This window comes from Dendrobates tinctorius, unplaced genomic scaffold (assembly GCF_039654945.1).
Source record: "Dendrobates tinctorius isolate UK_male_01 unplaced genomic scaffold, ASM3965494v1 ptg000060l, whole genome shotgun sequence".
Classification (NCBI taxonomy): domain Eukaryota; kingdom Metazoa; phylum Chordata; class Amphibia; order Anura; family Dendrobatidae; genus Dendrobates; species Dendrobates tinctorius.
The window spans coordinates 21,073,010-21,098,783 of record NW_027361728.1 but is presented as its reverse complement, the minus strand read 5'-3'; the positions used below and the strand labels follow the sequence as shown (position 1 = coordinate 21,098,783).

Below are 25,774 nucleotides of genomic sequence, written 5' to 3'. Positions count from 1 at the left end.
AACCAAATTGTGAGGAAGCATGAGCAATCTCAAGGCTACAAGTCCATCTCCAAAGACCTGAATGTTCCTGTGTCTACCGTGCACAGTGTCATCAAGAAGTTTAAAGCCCATGGCACTGTGGCTAACCTCCCTAGATGTGGACAGAAAAGAAAAATTGATAAGAGATTTCAACGCAAGATTGTGCGGATGTTGGATAAAGAACCTCGACTGACATCCAAACAAGTTCAAGCTGCGCTGCAGTCCGAGGGTGAAAAGGGACTGTATGGTAGGAGACCCAGGAAGACCCCACTTCTTACCCCGAGACATAAAAAAGCCAGGCTGGAGTTTACCAAAACTTACCTGAAAAAGCTTAAAATGTTTTGGAAGAATGTTCTCTGGTCAGATGAGACAAAAGTAGAGCTTTTTGGGCAAAGGCATCAACATAGAGTTTACAGGAGAAAAAAAGAGGCATTCAAAGAAAAGAACATGGTCTCTACAGTCAAACATGGCGGAGGTTCCCTGATGTTTTGGGGTTGCTTTGCTGCCTCTGGCACTGGACTGCTTGACCGTGTGCATGGCATTATGAAGTCTGAAGACTACCAACAAATTTTGCAGCATAATGTAGGGCCCAGTGTGAGAAAGCTGGGTTTCCCTCAGAGGTCATGGACCTTCCAGCAGGACAATGACCCAAAACACACTTCAAAAAGCACTAGAAAATGGGTTGAGAGAAAGCACTGGAGACTTCTAAGGTGGCCAGCAATGAGTCCAGACCTGAATCCCATAGAACAGCTGTGGAGAGATCTAAAAATGGCAGTTTGGAGAAGGCACCCTTCAAATATCAGGGACCTGGAGGAGTTTACCAAAGAAGAATGGTCTAAAATTCCAGCAGAGCATTGTAAGAAACTCATTGATGGTTACCGGAAGCGGTTGGTCGCAGTTATTTTGGCTAAAGGTTGTGCAACCAAGTATTAGGCTGAGGGTGCCAATACTTTTTTTCTGGCCCATTTTTGGAGTTTTGTGTGAAATGATCAATGTTTTGCTTTTTGCTTCATTCTCTTTTGTGTTTTTTCATTTAAGACAAATTAAATGAAGATAATAATACCCAAAAATTTGTGTTTGCAATCATTTTCAGGAAGAAACTGAGTATTATCTGACAGAATTGCAGGGGTGTCAATACTTTTGGCCACAACTGTATACACCCCTGAAGAAGCTGCAGGTGAAACACACATAGGGGCCATTGGATCAGGGCACACATACCTTTCCCATTTGGGCACATCACTTAATGTAAGTACCTCCTGCCTTTACAGGCAGTGATAGGTCCTCTATAAACTCTCTTGGCACAAAGCCTTCAGACTAAGACATTTACAATACTCTTACTCTATATTTATATCCATTCTATCACTATGTATTAACTTATATATAAATGTGTGTACTGAACCAATTTTTTCAAATACTCTGTTTTTCACGTTGTTTAATTTTTAATTTTTATACTTATAAAGATGTTAATCTTATAAGAACTATTGGCACTTTGTTTCTTGTGTTGGTTATATATTATTGAGGTTCAAGGTAATTTATATCATTTTTCAAAGTTGCATGTTGTGCATACTGTCACTGGTGTATGCAAATAATTTTTACTTATATATACACCTTGGTATCATACTATAGTATATTATAATAACACCATGACACAAATCTCTGCACAATTTAACATCTCTTCCACATCGTGACTCTTGTCTAGCGATATGACGTATAACATATAGATATATATGCAGCTGTTCCCATATTGCACGTCCTTGTTTCCGCAGCTTGTCACCACATGTGTACATGTCTCCTGCACCTCTTGCCCAGTTATTGTATATTTGTTCAATAAAATTGTTACTTTTTGATATCACTCTGGACTATTTACCCTTGTTTTTTATCCCTGGACATTGAGCTGAAATGGTGGTATTTCCCAGCATTATGGATCTTGACTATTTACTAATAGATCCCTCTGCTTTTTCCTTTATGCAGACTCATTTTAAATATTTGATGTATGAGTTTTTTTGTCTCCTTAATATTATTAATACATATATTTATATTTTATTAAATTTGCTTCTATATTCTTATTCTTTTGGTGATATGGTCTGTTCAAGTATTTAGAGATAATTTGATCCTTGGTCATTGTTTGGAGTATCTTAAGTAGTTGGTAAAGAGAATACTAATGATTTGCACAGCTGTTTTTAAGAAAAAGGGCAGCTGCTTTGAGGAATCTTGGATTTGGTAGCTTTGATTTGTATAACATCAATTGATCGCTGCATAATTATGTATTTGCAGAGAGATTTTCTGTAAAGTTTTTAGAAGTGATTTAGGTTATCATAACATATTGCTTTTGGCTTTCATCATGGGTGTACATTGTGGATATTATCCTATGTGTTAGGCATCAGGTTTCTGCATCTGCTCTGCAGGAATCCAGAGCCTCACATTCTGCGGTCTCCTGCTGTCTATCTACCGTAGAGGAGATTACTTTGCAGCACATCACTCCAGAGACTAAGTCCCTCTGTTCTCCTACTGGGCATGCTCACGAGACAATCTCCCATTGGAGAACGGGAGTCATGTGCCCAGGTCCTGCTCCAGATCTCATTGGTCCATCTCGGAGATCTGGAAGCTTCCGGAAGGTCCCGGCTATAAAAAGCGCGCGTGACCGTTCGGTCATGCGCTAGTATAGTCTATAGTTGCTACTGTGTGAATAATGATGGATGTATGAACCTGCAAATGACTCATTAAGATCGCCTCCCTCTGATATTACGAATGTGTACAGGGACTTAGATTAGAGTCAGCGCCAGCGCGTGGCAAGCCTGAAGCCACTACAGCATCATCCACAGTGCTAGCGTCCAACATTGCGCCTGCTTCCTTGCTTTGTCGACTAGCGGCAGTGTCCTACGCTGCGCTGCAGTTGCTGCCCTCTTTGGCATCCTCAGTAGCGACGCCGCATGCAGGGTAGGTCTAGACGGACACAGCTCCTCTGTCTTGGGTCCTGCTCCTGTGACCAGATACTGTGTGTGCATTTACCTGAGACCTGTGACACTAACAGGCTCAGCCTTTTGTGTTTACCTCTGCTGACATCTCTGTGAGCAAACAGAGATTGCTTAGCGCACTTGACAGCTTCTATGACCCTTTATTGGAGTACAATGCTATATTAGGAAAAAAATATGCTTATGCTCACTAGTTATCATATGCCAAAATCCAAAATGTCACCCTTTTGAAAGTCAGTCTCATCATTGGCACCATTTGGATTCATTTTCCGAAATGCCCTAAACTAATGTCATCACCAGCAATAAATAACCCTATATGGGTAAAACATGGGTGGTGACAGTGTCTTGGTCCAAAGGATTCAAGAGAGAAGCATGGAAACGTGTTTAACGCGAAACTGCCGTAGTCCAGTTTCTTGCCTACATGCCTGCACTTATCCTGCCCTCATAAACCTTGTCCATGTATGCTTTTCTGAAATAAAGGACTTAGGTTTTTTATGATACGGTAAATGGAGTGTGCTGCTTTTTTCCTTATTTTTTGGAGAAGCATATTAGTGATGAGTGAACGTGATCGGATAAGGTGTTATCCGAGCATGCTTGTGTGCTAACCGAGTGTCTTTGGCGCGCACGAAAAGTTTGTTTGAGTCCCCACGGCTGCATGTCTCGTGGCTGTTCGACAGCCACAACACATGCATGGATTGCCTGTTGTTTTAGGCCAGGGTTTCCCAACTCCAGTCCTCAAGGCACACCAACAGATCATGTTTTCAGGATTTCCTTTGTATTGCACAGGTGAAGCAATTATCACCTGAGCAATACTAAGGAAATCCTGAAAACATGATCTGTTGGTGTGCCTTGAGGACTGGAGTTGGGAAACCCTGTTTTAGGCAATCCCTACATGTGTTGCAGCTGTCTAACAACTGTAAAACATGCAGCCATGGGAACTCAAACATATTTTTCCAGCACGACGAAGACACTCATCACTCATTCACTCATCACTAAAGCATATACTATTATTAATTTTTTCTTACAAAAAGATTTACACTTACATTTGTTTGAAAACAAGTGAAAGTTACCATCTAAGAGACTTTGATACACAGGGATACATCTAAATACAATTTTGCAACATAAAGACATAACTTCCTGATGGAATGCTTTCTATAGAGTATTAGCATGATGATAACCTAGCCTAAATGACATTGACCAGATTCATTTAGCTATTTGATATGTTTTCATTAATTCTATAACACAACAAAAATATTTTGAGAGGAAACAGGAATAAGGTATGACTGGTCGACTTCTATAGAAGAAGAGGTTTGGAGAAGGGAGACATTACACAAAAAAATAATAAAATTAATAATAAAATGGTGGGACATTATATATTATTGTAACATTTTGCCATAGAACTTTAGTTATTATCAGCATCCCCCGAAGGGATCCTTTTATTCTGGCCTTTGATTATATTCCTTCTATATGTTTGCTCATCCTTTTCCTTTCTTCAGTTTTTCATCTATTTCTCTGCTCATGTAATTCTCCATGTGTTTTTCTCTCAATGCGGAGGGCAGCCATAGAGGTGCAATAGAAAATTGCCATCTGTGTGTCTCTCTGAATAGTGACTGATCACTCTTTTCAGAAACACCTGCTGACAATCCATGGATAGCTTTATAATCAGCTTGATAAAGCAGTTACTTTCTTGTCTCGCTGCCCAAGATGTGTGCTGGCTGAGGTGCAATGAAATCAAATGAAACGGATCAATCCATATTTCTAAAACTGTCCTTTTTTAATGTTCTAGAAAAACATGACCATAACCTTGTATGAAAAGGAAAAACTGTGAGGATGTAGATTTTAGGTGCACGTTAATTATCTCTCTTTATATAAATTACACGGGAAAAAGTCTATGTCGTATTATTTCTATAATTCAAGTTTAACTTTTCTGGTAATGATCAGACTGTCGGCTTGACAACCGATTGTGATATTTTTCTCAATAGTTAACTAAAAAAATCTATTAGTTCAATGACAAATGGGTTTTACGTGTTCAATGCGATTTGCAAGGACAAGACATACATTGCGTGTTCCAGTCCTGACCTCTATCACTTATTTACTCCAAAGAGGCTTCATACTAATCGGCATCTGTCATCGAGAAACCTTCCTTCTTCTTCATCATAAAACTGCTACATTTGTATGAAATAATGTAACAGCCATTAATGATATAGACAAGTTTCACAGTAGTGTATCACATTTTTATGCTTGTAATACAGTGAAATTCAGTTTGATATGACTGGCATTCACAGGCTGAGTACAGTCCGCGATGTCCAGACAGGTCGTTGATCTCCTACCCCAACGCTACATCCTCAGGAGCTGAGAGGTTGTTGAGGTGGGGCAAGGAGACCTGTGTCCGGTCTGGACATCGCGATCTGTATTCAGATGTGTATAGCAAACATGTGTAAATGGCTTATAAATCCTTAGATCTTTGTGATGCTTTTAGCTTGGGTCAATACACCCTTGATCTTGTGAAAGTGATCCTTTACAGGAAAGTCATATGTAAATGAAGTTGGCCTTGGTCTGTTCTTTTGGGAAATGCCATTGTCTGTGAACATATATTGTTATACATATTTTTGAAACAAAGGTTTTCCACTTTCTGTGATTCCAGTGGTACCACCAAGTCCAGTGTACAATAGGTTACGAAATAGGTTAATAGATTAGCAGAGGCAGGGCGCATTCTCACTTGGTCAACAAGACTCTAAACCTTCACATTGGACAGTGGATCAGTAATATTTGTGTCACGCTTACCGTGACAGCAGGTAGTGCACTGGAGGTGCAGTAGTCCCAGCAGCCGGGCAGGAGATCGGCGTCAGGTAAGAAATCCTGCTCCAGGACCTGCGGGAGGGGAGGAGTGGCAGAGAAGCTCTCAGTGCCCGCAGGACCTTCCTACCATGTGACCGCACGTCAGGGGAGTGGGCGGAGCTCACCTCCGAGATGCAGCAGCGCTGGTCAGAGGTATCAGTGCTGCAGAGATTACTCAAAAAACGTAGTCAGAAGAGCCAAGGGGTCATGCACAGGTCAGGCAACGAAGTACAGGAGCGAGAAACAGAGGGTAGTCAGGAGAAGCAGAGGGTCAAAACACGAGATGACAGCAGAGGTACCAGAGGAGCAAACATAGAGAAGTCAAGACAAAGCGAGGGGTCATACACGGGTTGGGCAGACAAATACCAAGTCAGAATCCAAGAGAAGTAAACCGAGTCCAAAACAGGTCATACACCAGGCAAGCGTACAGGAACAGGCGAGAGGCACATTCGGAGCAGGATCGGGCACACTCACATTAGGAGTATAAATGACAGGGAGGGGTGCTCACCTGAAGCTATAAAAATCTTCCCTGGCCCCAAAGAGAGGCTCTCCCTGTTAACCCCTGAACCACCTGTCCCGCATCCTGCATAAACCATGACAATTTGCATTGTATTAGTATTATTAACTGTACAGTACCAGTATTGTACAAATATTACAGCACTAGCTGAAGAGCCCAGCATTGCCCGGGCATAGTATCCCCTGTATATACAGTTGTGGCCAAAAGTATTGACACCCCTGAAATTTTGTCAGATAATACTCAGTTTCTTCCTGAAAATGATTGCAAACACAAATTCTTTGGTATTATTATCTTCATTTAATTTGTCTTAAATGAAAAAACACAAAAGAGAATGAAGCAAAAAGCAAAACATTGATCATTTCACACACAACTCCAAAAATGGGCCAGACAAAAGTATTGGCACCCTCAGCCTAATACTTGGTTGCACAACCTTTAGCCAAAATAACTGCGACCAACCGCTTCCGGTAACCATCAATGAGTTTCTTACAATGCTTTGCTGGAATTTTAGACCTTTCTTCTTTGGCAAACTGCTCCAGGTCCCTGATATTAGAAGGGTGCCTTCTCCAAACTGCCATTTTTAGATCTCTCCACAGGTGTTCTATGGGATTCAGGTCTGGACTCATTGCTGGCCACCTTAGAAGTCTCCAGTGCTTTCTCTCAAACCATTTTCTAGTGCTTTTTGAAGTGTGTTTTAGGTCATTGTCCTGCTGGAAGACCCATGACCTCTGAGGGAGACCCAGCTTTCTCACACTGGGCCCTACATTATGCTGCAAAATTTGTTGGTAGTCTTCAGACTTCATAATGCCATGCACACGGTCAAGCAGTCCAGTGCCAAAGGCAGCAAAGTAACCCCAAAACATCAGGGAACCTCTGCCATGTTTGACTGTAGGGACCATGTTTTTTTCTTTGAATGCCTCTTTTTTTCTCCTGTAAACTCTATGTAGATGCCTTTGCCCAAAAAGCTCTACTTTTGTCTCACCTGACCAGAGAACATTCTTCCAAAACGTTTTAGGCTTTTTCAGGTAAGTTTTGGCAAACTCCAGCCTGGCTTTTTTATGTCTCGTGGTAAGAAGTGGGGTCTTCCTTGGTCTCCTACCATACAGTTCCTTTTCATTCAGACGCCGATGGATAGTACGGGTTGACACTGTTGTACCCTCGGACTGCAGGGGAGCTTGAGCATGTTTGGATGTTAGTAGAGGTTCTTTATCCAACATCCACAAATCTCTTGTCAATTTTTATTTTCCGTCCACATCTAGGGAGGTTAGCCACAGTGCTATGGGCTTTAAACTTCTTGATGACACTGTGCACGGTAGACACAGGAACATTCAGGTCTTTGGAGATGGACTTGTAGCCTTGAGATTGCTCATGCTTCCTCACAATTTGGTTTCTCAAGTCCTCAGACAGTTCTTTGGTCTTCTTTCTTTTCTCCATGCTCAATGTGGTACACACAAGGACACAGGACAGAGGTTGAGTCAACTTTAATCCATGTCAACTGGCTGAAAGTGGGATTTAGTTATTGCCAACACCTGTTAGGTGCCACAGGTAAGTTACAGGTGCTGTTAATTACACAAATTAGAGAAGCATCACATGATTTTTCGAACAGTGCCAATACTTTTGTCCACCCTCTTTTATATGCTTGGTGTGAAATTATATCCAATTTGGCTTTAGGACAATTCTTTTTGTGTTTTTTCATTTAAGACAAATTAAATGAAGATAATAATACCAAAGAATTTGTGTTTGAAATCATTTTCAGGAAGAAACTGAGTATTATCTGACAAAATTGCAGGGGTGTCAATACTTTTGACCACAACTGTAGTATATACCTGTACACATGTGGCCAAAATTGTTGGTACCCCTCGTTTAATGACAGAAAAACCCACAATGGTCACAGAAATAACTTGAATCTGACAAAAGTAATAATAAATAAAATATCTATGAAAATCAACAAATGAAAGTTATACATTGCTTTTCAGCCATGCTTCCATAGAATTGAAAAAATAAAATAAAACATAAAATAGGCCTGGACATAAATGATGGTACCCCTGAAAATAATGTGACAAAAGGGACAAGGAGGAAAATTGATGACAAATAAAAGAGATAATACGAATGGGAACAAAAGAGCCAAGAATAACTTCCTATTTCATGAGTTTTATTTTTTTAAAATTCTGTACATAGAAGCATGGTTGAAAAACAATATCTGACTTTCATTTGTTTATTTTCATAGATTTTTTATTTATTATTACTTTTGTCAGATTCAAGAAATTTCTGTCACCATTGTGGGTTTTTCTGTCAGTAAACGAGAGGTACCAACAATTTTGACCAAGTCTGTATATCATCTCCTTTTGTATATAGTATGTACCTGTATGTCATCTCCCCTGTATATAGTATATACCAGTACATCTCGCAGATTCCCTCCTGTCTGTACACGGTGGAGGTGCAGTCTCTGCTGTGACATTTCAGTGGCCCTTGAGGAAGCAGCTCTTGCCTCCCTTTCTTCCATTTCTGTACTCCTTTCTGTAAAGGTCCCGCCACACACAGCGATATCACCAGCGAGATCGCTGATTTTGTGATGCATCAGAGATCTCGCCAGCGATATCGCTGTGTGTGACAGGGATCAGCGACCGGCCCCCCTGCCGGTTATCGCTGATCGCGCTTGATCATCCAGGGCCATTTTTTGATCATTGGTCTCCGACTGGCCAGCATGCATCACTGTGTGTGGCAGCGAAAGACCAGCGATCAGTGATGCTGGACGCTGGTTTCCAATGTAAACATCGGGTATCTAGGAGCCGCGCGGCTCTTGGTGCACGCTGGTTTCCAGGGTAAACAGTGGGTATCTAAGAGCCACGCGGCTCCTAGATACCCGCTGTTTACCCTGGAAACCAGCGTGCAAGCTGGTTTCCAAGGTAAACAGCGGGTATCCAAAAGCCGCGTGGCTCTTAGATACCCGCTGTTTACTTTGGAAACCAGCTTGCTTGCTGGTCCTGATCACTGGAGGGGCTGTCTATGTGACAGGTCACCAGTGATAAGCCTAACGATGTCCCAGTGATCCCATCCTTGTCGGATCATTGGTGGGATCGCCAGACAAAGAAAAGTTCATGATTCTGGGCTCCCTCTGTAGTCTGTGTCAGAGAGTAGTCTGTGTTGGCACGGTAATAAATTGTGTTATATCCAGCTTTATAGAAAGATGATACCACCATAGAAATGATAAGAATAATAGGCCTCAGTTACCACAACTGTCTACAAGGAAAACTGTTGCTCATAGCAACCAATCACAGTTCAGCTTTCATCTTTTAAACAGTTCTGATGAAATGAAAGAAGCTTAGTGATTGGTTGCTATGGGCAACACAGGTAGTGTAACCTGTTGGGGTCAAGAAGATGTGCCTATGAAATAGATATATTAGATATTTATTATTTATATATATATGTATATATATATATATATATATAGTATACATATATTAGATTAGATATTTATTATATATATATATATACTGTATATATGTATAAGGTATTTATTATACGGGGCTTTGCGTGTGGAGTGAGTGTGGCTATGTGGAGTGGGCATGGATTGACACACACACACATTCATACACTCATTTTTATATATAGATTTGGAATTTTCATGTTTCATCTACTTCTTCATAATACAAGAGAAATAATATTATATGTCCTGTGTTTGATAATTTAATTCCGATTTATTCAAATAAATGCAATTAAGTTGTAATACCAGCCACACAGCATAGAAATGAGTGATGTTGTTTCTGTTTTTCTATCTTTGCTAACTTTTTTTGATCAGTATAATTACTTTAAAGTGAATCTCTCATTTTATGCATTGTGGCGTTAAAATATATTAGTCATTTTGATCAACCCTTCTAAGCCATCTATATGAACATATAGATCTCAGGAAGCTGAATAAAATGATACCTTGATATTGGTGATCCCATGTCTATTTCCTGAGAAATCCACATTTTTCTTAATGTGTCAATGAGCTGTTAAGATCTATGGGCTGGACACAGATCTTCCTGAGAATCTGCCTCCACAGCTTATTTTAAATGAAAGTGGACATTACAAGTGTGAGGTATGCAGATCAGGAGAGCAGACTGTCAGTCATTACATGTCTCACACTGGTAACACCTCCTTTTATTTAAAATAAGCTCTGGAGGCTGATTCTCAGGAAGATCAGTGTCCGGCTTATAGATAATTAAAGCTCATTTACATATTTAAAGAACACAGATCCCTCTAGCTATCATAGTGTCATTTTGTTCTATGACCTGCATGCCCATATAGACAGATTGTTTTGGAGGGTTAAGCCTACTGACCCATTTCTTGTAATGTCACAAAGCATAAATTCTAAAAATGAAAGACAAAAATACATACAACTATTTTCTGTTGTGTCTCTCCTAAATTGAAATTATTGTATTATATTATATGTACTATAATGGTTAGAGGAAGTTAGAAAAAGATATAAAGACCTAAATTTACTGATATCTTCTTAGTTGACTTAATTACCCTCCAGTATCCGATAGATTGATTTTGTTAATTCAACACACAATATTACATGAATAGCTGTAGGAACACTGCATGATAAAAATGTGAGAAAAATATTGGCAGCATTACAATATGTAAGAGTGAATAACACAGAGATATCTTGGAAACATTCCAATATCATTGATGCATTCCAAGCAGTTGCAAAAACATGTTGTTCTCGCCTTATCAATTTTTACTTTATTGAAAATATTGATAATGACAACAGAAGAAAACAGGATGTGAAAATAAAAATGAAGACATGCCCATTTTTTGTAATTGCATAAATCATTCCAAGAAGCAATCTTCTCCATGTGGCAATTATTGCAAGCTGGTTAATAGCAAATATACTGTGTAGGAACATTATATCCAATTCCTTCCCAGTGCAGAAAATTGTATTGCAGATTTGATGTGAAATAGTTCTACAATCATTTCCGTAATTCTATTAAATGTGGAGCTTCAAAAGAAAAGTTTGGTCAAATTAAAATACTTAAAGTTGATAAAATGTAATAGAAATATCCTATGAACAGAAATGCTGATTTGCTTAGTGCAGCTTACGTGCACAATTTTAAAATGTATTTATGGCATTTATAGCCAAAAAAGGATTAAGAACAAACTGTGTCATATTTTGCTTATAATACCAAAACCAAGCTGCAATTGACAAAAGGTGTCCTTTTAAGCTATATGTTTAGCTTGTGTGGCTATAGATGGAAGTATTTGCAAATGCAATAATCAAATTGCATTTCTAATAAAAATTCATGGAGTTTTCAGTCTAAACTGTTTACTGCACCCACTTATGGTATTGAACTGTGGAAACAACAAGTTTCCAAAAATAACCAGAGAAGTTTCTTTAAACTTCCGACACGTACATTTTTTTTATAAAGGCTAATTTCTAACTGTGTTTTTTACAAGTATTTTTTGTAACATATATACAATATACCAATGGCGCTAGTGTGCAGGGTTGATTCAGCAGCGAGTAAGGAACCCCCACACCACCAGGGCTTCTACCGCTCAAAAGCAAAAGTCCGCTCACAGTGGTGAATCTACTGTTTAAAAGTCTGTTCACATTAGTGAACCATTGGGCGTTTCCCACTGCACTCCTATTCATAGGTAATAGTCACAGTGGGGGTATGTGCAAGGTACATATATAGCACTTTATGGTTCCCCCAGTGTGTTTGTTTCTGTTTTTATTTATGTCTGTATAGTTATATGATAGGTGTTTTTAATTAACTATTAGAACGCAATACCGACCATGCTCTTAGTCACTAGAGTCTAAGGCTAGTTTCACATTAGTGTTTTTTTGCGCAGCGCATCGTGCGCATAAAAAACGCAAAGAAAAACGCAAAACAAATGTGCGTTTTTTTTTCATCATGCGCACGCTGATGCGTCAAAATAACGCAGTGTTACTTGCGTTTTACATGCGTTTTTGCATGCGGTTGCGTTTTTTTATGCGCATGCGTTTTTAGGTGTGACATTTCACAATAGAAAAATCCTTGACCACCAATGGGTCACCAGTGGGCGTGTGTCATTGGAATGTTTTATAGACCCTGTACTGCTGAATTCATCAGATTTTGCTGCTGTTTCCGGTGTCAAGATGGACCTGCGTCTGGATAATTTCCGCTTCAAGCTGGATCTTGACATTGCGCTGTCTCAGGCGTATGTCTTTTGTTGCCAGCAAGAAAGGGAGAGGGAGAGACAGCAGAGACGGCAGCGGCGTCGGTTTTGGAGGCATCCAATCATCGAACTCCGGCCAAGCCGTGGAGCATATCACACGCTGTACAGCGAGCTACAGGAAAACCCGGAGAAATTTGCTGACTATACACGGATGTCCCAGGAAAGCTTCCTTGACTTGCTGGGTATGGTTGAAGGAAACATCCGGAGAAGGGACACTCAGCTCCGGCGTGCCATTCCTCCCGAAGAAAGGCTCCTTGTCACCTTACGGTATGTATGTTGTTATGTTTGCATAATTTTTTTGGCTTTTTGTTTTTTTTTTTGGTCCAAAAAATTTGGTTTTTTTTGGCTATTGAATTTGAACATTATTTTTGGGAAATTGCTTTTTTGCATAATGGTTTTTCTTCTGTCATGTACTAATCCCAAGCCTTTATAAAATGTTTTTTTGCTATGTTGTATTAAAAAAACATGCAAAATAGTTAGGCCATGTACTTTTTTATTTTCAGTGTTTTTAGTAATACCCAAGACAGAAATATAATTATTTTTTCTTTTTATGTTTGGCAGGTTCCTGGCAACTGGAGAGAGTCTTTCATCCCTGCATTTCCAGTACCGGCTGGGAATCTCTACTTTATCCGGGATTGTTGCCGACACCTGCAGGGCTCTGTGGGATGTTCTGTGTCCGGAGTTTCTGCCATTGCCCACTGCCGAAAAGTGGCTTCAAATATCGGAGAAATTCTGGGCAGTCTGCAATTTCCCGAACTGCCTAGGAGCGGTGGACGGGAAGCACATCCGCATCACAAAACCCGCAAGAAGTGGCTCCGAGTACTACAACTACAAGAAGTACTTTTCCACAGTCCTAATGGCCATTGCGGATGCAGACTGCCGGTTTGTGGCGGTGGACATAGGGGCATTCGGACGGGGCAACGATTCCCAGACTTTTAAGAACTCTGATATGGGCTGGAGGTTGTATGGCAACCATTTCAATTTTCCACTGGCACGGCCTCTTCCCCAAACCCAAACTCCACCACTGCCATTTGTAGTGGTTGGGGATGAGGCATTTCAGATGTGCCCAAACCTGCTGAAGCCGTACTCCAGCCGTGACTTGGACCACCGCAAGAAAATTTTCAACTACAGGCTTACGAGGGCTCGCAGGACTGTAGAGTGCGCCTTTGGCATTCTAGTGTCCAGATGGCGAATTCTCAGCACCGCCATCAATCTCAAAATGGAAACAGTAGATGAGGTGGTGAAGGCATGCGTGGTTCTCCACAATTTTGTTATGGCAAAGGAGCGGCCGAACTTTGACATGGATGAGCCTGCTGCCAACCCTTTGCCAGATTTTACTCAGCACCCTCTTCGGTCCTCAGTCGAAGTTGCCCAAATGAGGGACCAATTTGCGGACTACTTTTTATCCGATGTTGGTCGTGTAGCATGGCAGGATCAAATGGTTTAATAGTTTTGTTGTTTGTTAAAAATAAAATACATGGTTTTTTCTACCTGTACCCAGTGTACTGTGTCTTAATAAACTCCACTACTCATCTGCCCAGGTTAAATTGAAGATATATATATATATATATAATTTATATATATATTATATATATTTATATATATATTATATATAAATATATATATATCTAAATATATATATATATATATATATATATATATATATATATATATATATCTAAATATATATATATAAATATATCTAAATATATATATATAAATATATATATATATATATATATAAATATATATATATATAAATATATATATATATATAAATATATATATATATATATAAATATATATATATATATAAATATATATATATATATATATAAATATATATATATATATAAATATATAAATATATATATATATAAATATAAATATAAATATATATAAATATATAAAAATATATATATATTTATTTATATATATATATATATTTATTTATATATATATATTTATTATATATATATATATATATAATTTTTTTTTTTTTTTGGTGGTTTCCCTTTCTTTACTTTATACCGGATGGTCAGCCATCCAACTCTGAAAGGGATACTATATTTCATTTTTTTTTTATTTATATATATATATAAAAAAAAAATGAAATATAGTATCCCTTTCAGAGTTGGATGGCTGACCATCCGGTATAAAGTAAAGAAAAACAAACCATAGTGTAGGGCGCAGTGTGTGCAGGCGGCGAAAGACACAATAAGAAAACATTATTTTGAAAAAAAAATTTAACATTTATTTAACTTATTTTTTAGTTGCTGGAAACTGGGGGGTGTGGAGGGATGAGGAACGGCTTTGGGTGGAGTAAGGGGTTCTAGGGGAAGGAGGAACCAAAGAAGTGGGGGAAGGGAGCCGAGGCAAGGAAAGTTGTGAAGTGGGAGGTGATGGAGGAGGGAGGGTAAGAGTCCTCCTCTTAGTTTTTTTAGGACGGTGGCCCGTCGTCTTCCTGCTGTCCATGCTTGAGCCTGAGGACTGGCTAGACCCCGGGGACCGCCTTGAGCCTCTGGACCGCCTTGAGCCTCTGGACCGCCTTGAGCCTCTGGAACGCCTGGAGGCTGTGGACTGGCTGGAGCTGGGGGACCGCCTGGCGCTTGTGGACCGCCTGCCAGGATCTTGTTCCAGCTGTGGCATGCTGGTGGTGGTGGATGTCCTGGCAGGGGCCGTAAATATTGAATGCGGGTCCCCCAGCTGATGCTGCTCCGAGGTGGTGGTGGTGGTGGTGGTGGTGGCGGGCCATGCAGGCGTGGTGGCTGTGGCGGTCCATACCGGGGTGGTCCTCCCGCTGGTGGTGGTGGTGGCGGCGCTACAGGCAGGGGTGGTGACGACGGGCCATCCAGTGGTGGTGGCGGCAGCAGTGGTGGGCCAGGCAGGAGCAGCGCTTGGCATGGTGTTGGCGGGTAAGTGTCCAGCTGCACTCGGACTTGTGGCGGTATATTGGTGTCCGGCGAGGCTTGGAAGTGTGGTGGCTGTGCAGTGATATGCAGCAGAAGTAGGTAATGCTGTAAAACGAGTCAGTGGTGGCACCGGTGGAAATGCCACCACGGACTGCTGCATAATCCTACTCTGCTGCATAGCCTGCATAAAAGCATTGTTGCAGGCCTGCATGACAGTCAACTGGAGGTCAGGGGTAAGGTGTTCCGCCGTGTCCCGAGCTATTTGGGTGTAAAAATGATGCGCTGGTCTGGCGAGGTCGACTTCCAGGCGCTCAAGGCGACCCTCGATAGACTTGTAGCGTTGGTCCAAAAGGAGGAAACCACTCTCAAGTCTATCGGAGAGTGCCTTGAGGCTACTCTGAAAGACCGAGCTCAATTCAACGAACTCGGGCATGAGAGGCCTGTCCAAGGTCCTCTGCCGCTGCTGGCGGGAAGTGCCCGCAAAACCAGTGGCAGAGACCTGGGACAGGGGAACACCTGAGCGACCAGCTTCCTGGTCTCCAGATGACTGTGGTGCAGACCTGCAAGGTGCTTCCTCGCTGATGGATGGCTGGGAGGGGTCCGGGGCAGCTTGATGAAGGACCGCTTCGGGACCAGGTTGCAGGGTGCTGCTCCAGGTGCTGTGAAAAGAAAAGAAAGAAATTACTACCATAAATTAACAATCGCCAACTCCTGTGGAATAGAAAAGCACAGAATAAAACACAATACAACTAGAAAATACTTACGTTCGGGAGGCAAGGACCGGTCTTAAAAATGCCAAGGCACGATGGTATCGGTACTTCGTGCCGGTCCTTGCCACAGCACCACTGCGAACCTTATTCTCCTGACGGATATCCCTGTTGAAGCGGTCCTTCATCGAGCACCAACGGGTTCTGACTTTGTTCACTGTGATGGAAAAAAAAAAAAAAAAAAAAGTAAGACTATGCACTGGAGGCTGTGATCATCCAACTGTGTGTGATGATAGAAACTCCATGGAGTTAATAGCATCACACACAGTTGGGTGATCCCGGCCAAGATCACTGCTGCATCACACTGCATTTAAATACTTACGAAAATCCTTGCGGACCCGGGGAGAGGCGTTGTCCCAGCCATCCATCAGCGATGCGGCCACCTCGTTCCAGAGCCGCCGGATCACCACGTTGTCCGAGTGCAGTTGGTGACGGGTGTCCCACAACGGGACTCGCTCCTGGACTAGACGGATGAGCTCGTCGTTGTCCAGGGCGAGGTCCTCCTCCCGCTGTGGAGCCTAGAAAAGAAAGACAAACATTAATCTTTGAAAGATTTTAAAATAAAAAATATCTAAAACTAGCTGAAGAGCCCGGCGCTGCCCGGGCATAGTAACTACTGTGGTTAGTTATAGAAATTTAAAATTATCCTCCATCCCATAGTCCCGTGCCCATATTCCATCATACATATCCTCCATCCCATAGTCCTGTGCCCATATACCCATCATACATATTCGCCATCTCATATGCCTGTGCCCATATACCCATCATACATATTCGCCATCCCATAGTCCCGTGCCCATATACCATCATACATATCCTCTATCCCATGCCCATATACCCATCATATGTATCCTCCATCCCATAGTCCCGTGCCCATATTCCATCATACATATCCTCCATCCCATAGTCCTGTCCCCATATACCCATCATACATATTCGCCATCTCATATGCCTGTGCCCATATACACATCATACATATTCGCCATCCCATAGTCCCGTGCCCATATACCATCATACATATCCTCTATCCCATGCCCATATACCCATCATATATATCCTCCATCCCATAGTCCCGTGCCCATATACCCAAACAAACAAACATGAAAATAAATGCAAAAAAAGCAACAAACATCGAAAAAAACAACCATGAAAATTTAAAAAAAAAAAAAAAAAAAATACCAAAAAAAAAAATAAATAAATAAACCAGACTAGAAAATAAGTAAAAAAAAAAAAAAAAAAAAACAGTCCGTCTGTACTTACATCACGTCTACCCGCCCGCACTTGGCCTTGCTGCTCCTGCCGTTCCTCCGGTGGTGGTGGCGTGATGGAGGATGAGGTCTGAAAATTAAACGTAAAAAATTAATCACATGTGTTTATTTTTTCAAATCCATACGGAAGCATAGTACTCACTTCTTCTGCCTCTTGCCCTGTCCCGGGGACATATTCTTCACCAGATGAAGACATGCTGCAATAAAAAAAAAAAGAGACATAAGTACATAGAAATGTATTGAAATTTCAGCCAGACATTAGGTTTTTCATACTTACATTGGTGCAGCTTGTGCTGTGTGTCCACTAGTGAGCAATCCTTAAAGTATTGTGGAATCCCAGTGCCCACACCATTTTATCACCTTGGTTTTTTTTTTTTTTTTACTGTCTAGACCAAATTTCAGTCATGTTTATTTAAAAAACGCATGCGCATAAAAACGCAAGCGTGCGCAAGACCATGCGCAAGTATTGCGCTCCCATAGGCTCCAATGTGGTGTTTTTGCGCATTCCGTGCGCATTCCGTGCGCATGCGTTGTTTTAACGAGACAGGGCGGAACCAAAAATGCAACATGTTGCGTCTGACGCGCCTGGCGCGAAAGACAAAAAAACGCATGCGCACGAAAGCGCAAAAATGCGCAAAACCATGCGCACATCATGTAAAATATAGGTGCGCAGTGCGCATGCGCACTGGTGCGCCCGATGCGCTGCGCACAAAAGCGCTAATGTGAAACCAGCCTAACCCGGACACTTCACACTTTTTTTTTTTTTTTGACTTTGCTTTTTCAGATTTAAACCTTATGCTTTGTTTTGTCTTTTTGTAGTTTGATCCATCAATACTCAGTACCCTCTAACATCTAATGCTTCTGAGTTTATTGCCTTGATCCTACAGGTAACTATATATATATATATATATATATATATATATATATATATATATTTTTTTTTATTCTCCATTGATTCATAGCGCGAGTATCATTTTGTTTAAATTATTTTTTGGAACAATTTTCTTTTTATCTTGAAATTTGCTATTCCTAAAGATTAGCCTATGGAAAAAAAAAAGCATCAATAAGGCATGGTACTTTTCATAAAATAAATATATTGCAATAACTCTGAAATCCAACACAAAAACCCACCCCACCACCAATAATAATGATTTCTAAGTAGTGCTTTAACCCCTTCATGACCTTGGATGAATCCATACATTCAGGTTGGTAGATACTTACTGACCTAGGACCTATTGATACATCATATCTTTAATGATGTACCACAGTCGCAGTAATTGCATTAAGGTGCCTCCTGATTCTCACAGCAGGACACTGGTAGTTGTCACGGAGGTTGCTGCCCGGAAGTGAAGCTTGCCTGAAAGTGACCTTTGCGTGTCACAGCCGGGCGTTGCGCTTCACCTATCGGAAGTGATGATGAGCACTTCCGGCGGTGTTGCCGGCACATATATAAAAGCACGACGGCTTCTAAAACTGCAGACAGCGTGACGCTTCACTGCACCGCACAGTGATCTTAGGGCACAAGACCAACGGTCTCCTGGTGCTATTATGGTGAGATTTGCCCCCACCTTTATTCACTAGACTCCCCTGAAGAAATTGAATCAAGGAAACACATTGGGAGCAGCGCACCCTAATATCTTGCTATATCCTCAGACATACTTTGATGGATTACTTGGTCAGTCCTGTTCATCTGATCGGGTGAGAGTGTTCCTTTTATTCTCCTAAAGGTACTGTAACACTCTAATGCTGTGACGGGTATATTTTCATGGCGTATATATCAGTATGTATATCATTATCTGCGGCTGCAGTGAATTGACCAGCAATAAGGTATATGACACATGACTACCTGACACATATATTAAGGTCTACTATCATATTATTTACATTATGTCGCTAGTTACATGCTGCCAGGATTTATAGTCCTTTATGTTGGTCAGTGTTAGTGACATAGTGAGGAATTTATATGTAAATAGATTTTTTAATCTTTTTTTGTTGCATTGTTTATGCACTTTAAGGCTAGTTTCACACTTGCTTTTTTTTGCAGCGCGTTTTTCCCGCAAAAAAACGCATTGAAAAAACGCATACATAAGCATACAACTGCTGCGTTTTTTTCAAGCATTTTTATGAGCATGCATGAAAAAAACGCAGCGTTTTTATGCGTTTGTATGCGTTTTTAGCGCGTTTTTACCGCGTTTGCGTTTTTTCCAACATTTTTAGGTGGCCCCTCACACTACCCAAACCATGACTTTACTAACCCTAACCCTGACCCTAACCCTAACCCTAACCCTGACCCTAACCCTAACCCTAACCCTGACCCTAACCCTTAACCAAATCATACTTAACCCTAACCCAAACCCTAAACCCTAACCCTAACCCTAACCCTAACCCTAACCCTAATCCTGACCCTAACCCTGACCCTAACCCTAACCCTAACCCTGACCCTAACCCTTAACAAAACCATACTTAACCCTAATCCTGACCCTAACCCTGACCCTAATCCTTAACAAAACCATACTTAACCCTAATCCTGACCCTAACCCTGACCCTAATCCTTAAAAAACCATACTTAACCCTAATCCTGACCCTAACCCTGACCCTAACCCTAACCCTAACCCTAACCCTGACCCTAACCCTAACCCTAACCCTAACCCTGACCCTAACCCTTAACAAAACCATACTTAACCCTAATCCTGACCCTAACCCTGACCCTAATCCTTAACAAAACCATACTTAACCCTAATCCTGACCCTAACCCTGACCCTAACCCTAACCCTAACCCTAACCCTGACCCTAACCCTAACCCTGACCCTAACCCTTAACAAAACCATACTTAACCCTAATCCTGACCCTAACCCTGACCCTAATCCTTAACAAAACCATACTTAACCCTAATCCTGACCCTAACCCTGACCCTAACCCTAACCCTAACCCTAACCCTGACCCTAACCCTAACCCTAACCCTAACCCTGACCCTAACCCTTAACAAAACCATACTTAACCCTAATCCTGATCCTAACCATGACCCTAATCCTTAACAAAACTATACTTAACCCTAACCCTGACCCTAACCCTAACCCTAACCCTGACCCTGACCATAACCCTAACCCTAAACCCCCTTAACTAACCCTAACTCTAACCCAAACCCCTAAATTCCATGGTTTAAAAAAAAAAACGCATATGCAAAAAAACGCATACATGAGCATGCCAGTGCGCACATATGCGCATCCATAGGCTATAATGGCCATTTTTAGCGCAAAACGTGCGCATATGTGCGCATGCGCTTTTTTGCAGGGCCAAAAAATGCAACATGCTGCGTCTGGAAAATCCAATCGCACACCTCAAAAAAACGCAGCGCATGAAAATCGCATACATGCGCTGACCAGTGCGCAGGTATGCGCACCCATGTTAAATATAGGGGAAAAAACGCATGCGCAGGTGTGCGTTTTTTTCCAGCGCTAAAAAACGCAAATGTGAAACCAGCCTAAGTCTAGCTGTACTACACTCGCTCTATGGTTATGCTACTAAGTTAAGATTTATTTGACCACATATTGCTATATTACTACTTACCTTCAGTGGTTCCTCAATTATTCCTTAAACTCATATTCCAGTCAACAGGCCCAGCACTGATTGGTGCGATCAGATGATGAAGTCCATTGCACCAATCAGAGTGCACATATGTGATCGGACCTCAGAATGACTTCTCTGTACTTCCTCATTCTATCTTAAGAAGTGTGCAGAGCAGTTATAGTGCTGTTCTGTCATGCTTTGCTGGACGCTGTGGTGCCACAGACTTTTTGAAGCCTGTGCCATCACTGTTGCTGGTGTTCCTAAGATTCCTGAAAGAAGAAAGAAGACATTGCTGATCCATTCCTAATCAGTTCCTGATCCCTGATTTTTCCTAATTCACCCCAATCCCCCACTCCCCACTCTCCCTCCTTTTCTTCCCTTTTTACACCTCTCCCCAACCACCCTTCTGCTGCCAAGCACTGCTCAGTACTTGATCACTGATCAGTACTTGATATACCAATTTTGGGCAGTTTTTTTGTTTTTGCATCTTGCAGCTGCATGCAGCTGCCCTGTCTATTTCCCCCCATTTGCACAAACTCCATGAAAATCAATGATCAGCACCTGTTCTTGCTGTTTTCCATCACTTTATTTGTCTCTGTCAATTACCCCTCCTTTGCACCTTTGTGTGAAAAAAGAATAAAAAAAATTGATAGGAATTAATTAGGGACAGTAAAAATATACTGTAGTAATCTTCTACTCCAGTATTTTTACTGAAATTAGTTAAGGTTAGTGTCAGATAGCAAAGCTTAAAAAAATTCTTATTCGTGCGTGCATCCTACAGCTGTTGAGCGCTGATCAATGACGCATATCACTGATCGGCCTCCGGTTGTTGTTTTTTTTTATGTGAAAAAAATTTAGATTAGTTAATAGGACTAGTTTAGGGACAGTTAAAATATACTATAGTAATCGACATCTACTACAGTATATTTTACTATATATTGTATAGTCAGAGTTAGTGTCAGATAGTTGTGGGCGATAAGTAATTTTTTTTTTTACTGACGTCCGTTAAGTAAGTTTGCTTTTTATTTTACCAAATTTTGTATTGTTTTTATTTTATTTGTATCTTTTTCTTTTTAGATTATTTTCTTTTTTCTCTTCTAAATAAAAAGGTTTACACCAAACACTCAAACATACACACATACCTGAGTAAAATTTGGTACACACACAAACACCGCATACGTGAAAAAATGTCCCGCTCGTCCCAATCACTGTATTCAGCGGAGGATGATGCCTTCCTTGCCTCCAACACTGATAGTGAGGGAGAGGATGCCACCTTCCTTTATTTCATCCTTCTCCTTTTCCTCAAGTGATACTGAGCCAAAAATGACAGAAAATGAACCAGCGCTCAACGTTACTGATCCTGTATGGACCTGATGCCACAAAGATTATGAGCCACATATTCTGTGGCGCATTCAGGAATCCAATTTGACACCACCATCCTCATTGAAATAGACTTTTTCAAAGTCTTTTTCTCTGAGGATTTCATAAACTTCATGATGACCCAGACAAATTTGTACAACCATCAGTTTTTGAAACAAAACCACCCTTCATCATTTCCTAACTAAACTCCTGTAGACACAGTAGAAATGGTGACATTTTGGGGCATTATACTTTACATGGGGCTAGTGAAGAAGACAAAACTTCCACAATATGGGAGTGTTCATGTTTTATATAACACTCCACTTTCCACATGGCTATGACCCATAAATGATTTGGTGCAATCCACAAATTTTTGCATTATACTGATAAAGCACAATGTCCTCCCCTAGATGACAACAACTTTGACAGACTTTTCAAAGTTTGGATAGTCATTGATCACTTCAGCAAAAAGTTTGCTGAGGCGTACGTCCCCCAAAAGGGCATATGCATGGATGAGTCCCTAATACATTTCAAGGGGAGGCTGAAATTCTGGCAATACCTGCCCAGTAAGGGAGCAAGATACGGAATTAAACTCTACAAGTTTTGCGAGAGTACCTCAGGGTACATCCACAGGTTTAGATTTTTTGAAAGGTAGGACACCCAGATTGAACTCCTTGAATGTTCCCTTGTCATTTAAGTGAGTGGGAAAATTGTGTGGGACCTGGTGCACCCAATGCTGAATCAAGATTATCACCTCTAAGTAGTTAACATTCATACCAGCATCCCACTCAAGTCCCTCTCTGTGAGAGCTACCGCAGCATGTGGTACTGTCTGCAAAAATCAGAGAGGCTTCCATAAGATGCTACTTTTGCAGTTGCTCAGAAAGGGGGAGAGCATAGCCCAATGTAGCAACAACATGCTGGTGATCAAGTACAAGGACAAGAAGGATGTCCTTTTCTTGACCACTGTACATGGTGATGGTAGCACCCCCACCACTGTATAAGGTAATTCTACACAGGTCATCAAACCAGATTGTGTCCGGGAGTACCACAAAAGCATGGGGGGAGTTGATTAGATCTCTCTGATCAAGTCCTTCAGCCACATAGTGCCATGAGAAAAGAAAAGGTGTGGTAGAGGAAGGTGGATGTGCACATTGTGCAGATTGCAATGTACAACGCTTTCGTGCTATCACGATTTCCATTCCTTGACCGGTACATACCATCAGTTTCAGGAGATAGTGATCAAGGTCCTTTGGAAGTCAGGAAGAAGCAGGCCCTTCTGGAATGGAATGTTTCTGGAACTGAAGGTGCTCGTATCGTACCAGGCCAACATTTCCCCGGAGAGATCCCTCAAGCCACAAATACGTGGATACGTAAGGACACCACTTATCAATGTGACACTTGCCCGACAAACCTGGCCTGTATATTAACCCCTTTCTGCCATATGACGTACTATCTCGTCTATGTGCCCTGGGACTTAATTCCCAGGGACGGGATAGTACGTCATAGCGATCAGCGGCGCCCACGTGATGAGCGCCGCTGATTGCGGCGGGTGTCAGCTGATTATCACAGCTGACACCTGGCACTATGTGTCAGGGGTGGTCACGGACCACCCCGACACATTAACCCCTGGCACACTGCGATCAAACACGATCGCAGTGTACCAAGGGTTTAGGGAAGCATCGGGAGGGAGGGGGCTCCCTCTGTGCTTCCCTGAGACCCCCTCAGCAGCGCTGCTGCAGGGGTCTCCTTCCCTGCAGGTCCCCGGATCCAAAATGGCGGCGGGACCTTCGGGGGCCTGCAGGGAGCTGGCTTCCTCAGTGCCTGCAAAGCGCAGGCACGAGGAAGCCTTCTGCACTGCCTGTGACAAATCAGCGATCTGTCACATGACAGTTATGTCCCCCCTGGGACATTGTAATAAAGTTAAAAAAAGTGTAAAAATAATTTATAAAAAATCGCTAAATAAATAAAAAAAAAAATTCCATAATAAATTCATTTTTTGGAAATAAAAAAAAACAATAAAAGTACACATATTTGGTATCGCCGCATCCGTAACGACCCGCCCTATAAAACTGTCCCATTAGTTAACCCCCTTAGCAAACCCCTTAAAAAATAAAAATCAAAATCAAAACAAAAAATGAAGCTTTATCATCATACCGCCGAACAAAAAGTGCAATAACGCGCGATCAAAAAGACGCATATAAATAACCATGGTACCGCTGAAAACATCATCTTGTCCGGCAAAAAACAAGCCACCATACAGCATCATCAGCAAAAAAATAAAAAAGTTATAGCTCGCAGAATAAAGCGATGCAAAAATAATTATTTTTTATTTAAAATTGTTTTCATTGTATAAAAGCGCCAAAACATAAAAAAATGACATAAATGAGGTATCGCTGTAACCATACTGACCAGAAGAATAAAACCGCCTTATCAATTTTACCGCACGCGGAATGGTGTAAACGCACCCCCCCAAAAGAAATTCTTGAAATGCTTTTTTTGTTCATTCTGCGTCCCAAAAATCGGAATAAAAAGCGATCAAAAAATGTCACGTGCCCGAAAATGGTACCAATAAAAACGTCAACTCTGTGGGTCAAAATATGCAAAAATTATAGCTCTCAAAATGTGGTGATGCAAAAACTATTTTTACAATAAAAAGCGTCTTTTAGCGTGTGACAGCTGCCAAACATAAAAACCCGCCATAAATAGTAAATCAAACCCCCCTTTATCACCCCCTTAGTTATGGAAAAATAATAAAATTAAAAAAATGTATTTATTTCCATTTTCCCATTAGGGTTAGGGCTAGGGTTAGGGCTATGGCTAGAGTTAGGGCTAGGGTTAGGGTTAGGGTTAGGGATAAGGCTGAGGTTAGGGTTAGGGGTGTGTTGGGGTTAGGGTTGGAGTTAGAATTGGGGGGTTTCCACTGTTTGGGCACATCAGGTGCTCTTCAAATGCAACATGGTGTCTGATCTCAATTCCAGGCAATTCTGCATTGAAAAAGTCAAATGGTGCTCCTTCCCTTCCAAGCTGTGCCATGTGCCCAAACAGTGTTTTACCCCCACATATGGGGTATCAGCCTACTCAGGACAAATTGCAAAGCAACTTTTGGGGTCCAATTTCTCCTGTTACCCTTAGGAAAATAAAATATTGGGGGCAAAAATATCATTTTTGTAGAAAAAATATGATTTTTTTAGTTTCACGCCCGGGCGTTATAAACTTCTGTGAAGCACTGGGGGGTTTAAAGTGCTCACCACACATCTAGATAAGTTCCTTAGGGGTCTAGTCTCCAAAATGGGGTCACTTGTGGGGGGTTTCCACTGTTTAGGTACATCAGGGGCTCTCCAAAGGCAACATGACAC

The 25,774-nt window shown here is 41.3% G+C and overlaps 1 protein-coding gene across 5 annotated transcripts in view; it reads left to right on the top strand.

Moving 5' to 3' along the window:
- Nucleotides 1-25,774, top strand: part of SOX2 (SRY-box transcription factor 2) — a 1,445,341-nt gene that overhangs the window by 371,908 nt on the left and 1,047,659 nt on the right. The window lies entirely within an intron of this gene.